The sequence below is a fragment of the Solanum tuberosum genome, unplaced genomic scaffold (genome assembly GCF_000226075.1).
Source record: "Solanum tuberosum cultivar DM 1-3 516 R44 unplaced genomic scaffold, SolTub_3.0 scf00250, whole genome shotgun sequence".
NCBI lineage: Eukaryota > Viridiplantae > Streptophyta > Magnoliopsida > Solanales > Solanaceae > Solanum > Solanum tuberosum.
Genome location: NW_006239183.1, coordinates 889,337 through 893,029, shown reverse-complemented (window position 1 = coordinate 893,029; position 3,693 = coordinate 889,337). Strand labels below are relative to the sequence as shown.

General features: G+C 31.1%; 1 pseudogene; it reads right to left on the bottom strand.

Annotated features, from left to right (window-relative positions):
- Nucleotides 1-1,776: 1,776 nt before the first annotated feature.
- LOC102581465 (3-hydroxyisobutyryl-CoA hydrolase-like protein 5) overlaps nt 1,777-3,693 on the bottom strand; it is a 9,412-nt pseudogene continuing 7,495 nt past the window's right edge.

Sequence of the window (3,693 nt, the reverse complement as noted above, 5' to 3'; positions counted from 1 at the left end):
AAAAGGAACCCCAATTGCCAACAAAAAAATTCGTTGGTAAATTGAGTTACCAACCAAATGCCAACTTATATTAATCTGTTGCTAAAAGGCTCGTCAATTTTGGCCAAAAGCTAAAAGTTAAAACGCCTAACGGTACAAACTGAATATGAAAACCTCAAAATCCAAATCAACCATCCTATAAGACGAAAAATGACCTTCCAGAGCTAACCGCACTGACGAAATTCAAATTTGAGCATGTTTCCCAAAAAAAGCCTAATTCAAATTTTAGCCAAAAGTTAAAAGTTAAAATGCTTAATGACACAAACTGAAAATAAAGTCTCAAAACCCGAACCAACCATCCTATGAGACCAAAACTGTACTTATATGGCTAACCGCGGTGACAAAATTTCAATTCGAGCACGATTACCAAAAATATTGACTAAATTGAAATTTTGGCCAAAACTTAAAAGTTAAAACACCTAACGGCACAAACTAAAAATGGAAACCTCAAAACCCGAACCCTCTATCTTATTACATAAAAAATGACCTTCAGCATCTAACTACACTGACGAAATTCTCATCTGAGCACGTTTATCAAAATATATTGACCGAAGTTAAATTTTGGCCAAAATTTATAAGTTAAAACACCTAACGGCACACACTAAAAATGAAAGCCTCAAAACCCGAACCAACCATCCTATTAGATAAAATATGACCTTTGGAGTTAATTTCGCTGACGGAATTCTCATTTGAGCACGTTCACAAAAATATTGACCAAAGTCAAATTTTGGCCAAAACATAAGATTTAAAACACCTAATGGCACAAATAAAAAACGGAAGCCTCAAAACATGAACCAACCTTCTTGTTAGATAAAAAATGACCTTTCGAAGCTAATGACACTGACAGAGTTCTAATCTGAGCACGTTTACCAAAATTATCGACCAAAGTCAAGTTTTGGCTAAAATTTAAAAGTTAAAACGCCTAACGACACAAACTAAATATGAAAGCCTCAACACTAGACGCTGATTTACCAAAACGTTTTAACTTCAATTGATAAATTTACCAACTATTCAAATATAAGTTAGTAATTAATAATTTTACCAATAAATTTTATCACAGTTGGTAATAGTTACTATTCAACTAAACATTCATATGTAATATTACCAACTAATAATTAATTTGTTGTATTTAGCAACACAATCTTGCCGTTGGTAAATGTTTGGTTAGTAGTTCATTGGTAATATGTTAATAAATTATATAAACAATTTTTTGTCATATTTACCAACCGATATATACTTCGTTGGTAATATTACCAACAAAAGGTGTGTGTTAGTAATATTTCAGTTGGTAATCCATTGATAAAATGTTGCTAAATTTGGCGCCATTTTTTCCCGCCGCATTTACCAACTAAAATACTTAGTTAGTAAGCTTTTGGTTGGTAATCTGTTAGAATTTCGTTGTTAAGTTTTAAAATATAATTCAGTTAGAAATATGTTGGTAATTGGTTAGTAGAATACTAACCAACTTAAGTTGTTAGTAAAATCTGTTGGCAATTTAGGGATTTTTTGTAGTGATTAGAAGATATAGATATATATCATGAACGCTAATTCTAAGAGTTGTTGATCCACACATCATTTTGAATTTCATTTGGTTCGGACACAATAACTAGAACTCTCATATTTTCCTTCCCACCTGTTAATTATCATATCAAATGTAAAATTAAAGTTTAATTAACAATCTTCTTCAATAATGCAAAATATATAATTGGATAAATTAAGTGCAACTGATATACGAATTCATTTGAACCTGCATTCTTCTTCGTTTATTGGAATTCGAAGTTCCAAGTCATGTTGTTCTAATGGCTTGAAGATTAAGTCGAGTTGCTCATCGTGCACTTTGTCAAAAGGGTTCCACTAAAAACGAAGAAAGGGAAGTGTTCTATCAATATTTTTATGTAAATGCATCATCTACTTATTATCAGTTTCAATATTAAAAAAATATTACCTTTAGTCGAATAAACTGAATTGACTTTATAGTTATTCAAAATTCTTGATTGGTTAATAAAACTACCAAAACTTGAAGGAACAAAGGAGCATACCTTTGGAGACTTATCCTTGTCAATGATGGCAGCCCTTATTCCCTTTAAAAATAAATCGAAGAATTCTATTTTAGATTTTAAATGAGAAATTGCAAATCAAATGTACTTCTTTGTGAATATGTTTACTTAATTTTTTTAAATAAATTACCTCATATAAATCATGAGATATTATAGTTCGTAATGTGTTTATCGTAATCCTAAATTCTATCCTCAAACATTCAGATAGATTTTGTATCCTCCCTTCTCGTATCTGAAAAAAATAATATTGAGAAAAAGTAAGATCCTTTCTCTTTTGCAGGTAAATAGATATGCATATATTGTTTGTACTAGTTACCGATCTCAGTGTTATTTTCAATCCAATTGGAGATGCTTTCTTTATACTTTTAAGCACTGGCATAATCCAATCATTTTCTTTTTTGCCTGCTTCAGCTTCCTGAAAATTAAAGTTATATAAACAATTGTACGTTTTATTTTATATGAGATTCCATTTCATTGGAATATCATATATAGTATAATCAATTCTTACAAATGAATCTAGGATCTCCTCCACAGTTTCCCTGGAGAAACAATCATCGATTATTGACAACCTACATGTAATTGATTTACGAAAAATGCATTAGTGTGACTAATATTAATTGATATCCTAAAAAAAAAACAGTTTGAAATCATAATTGTATATGATACATTACTTGTTCATCAAGACATGACTTGTTTCATCTATGTGAAACATTTGTAGAGAATTCATCAATGATAGATCTAATAGTATCCTCTTCACCATTGTTTATGATGAATAAGCGCTTCTCTAACTAGAATAATTTGTGTGAAGGTACAAAATGAGTTGCTAGTCGAGCAGCAACCATTTCTTTACCCTTCAATTTCGCTCCTGTTAAGCCCAAGTATTCCCCTACATACATTAAACAACATCACCTACATATTCAAAATTTAAAAATACATTTTCTAACTTATTTACCAAGTCGACCTGAAAGGCGTGAGAGTATGTATGATAAGCCACAGTCTGGGTGAAACCCTAGGTTTGCTTCGGGAGTGGAACAAGACTGCAATTGTTCAATCAATCAAAATGAGTTGCTAGTGATTTATTCTCTCTAGTCCATCATAATTGAATTTTTGAGTTTTTTTTCTGATAACAAGCATTAATAATTGGTACTAACTACTTTTTCAGTGACGACGGAGAACTTCATTGGAACCATCAAGGATACACCTCCACCCACTGACATTCCATGGACAAGAGCGATATGCGGTTTCTTGTAAGTATGAATGTGGTAACAAAGCCAATAAATTCTATAAACATCTTCAAGGCTAAAATCCCCTTCAAAGACTATACATTTACTCATGACTAAAATATGAAATAGTGAACAAGTAAAAATGAACACACTGAGTAATTATATTGAAAGAGTTGGTTTAGTCCTTGTGAAATCAAACTCAATGGAAGATGAAGTAATATGAAGATTTGGTAGGAAGATAATTAGTACAAAATAAAAGTCAAAGATAGTATCATGGTAGGTGAAATTTAGTAAACCATAAAATGGTTTCACATATTTAACCTTGATATTTTTGACACATAGTGATGTCATGGATGACATCAATAGGAAGAATT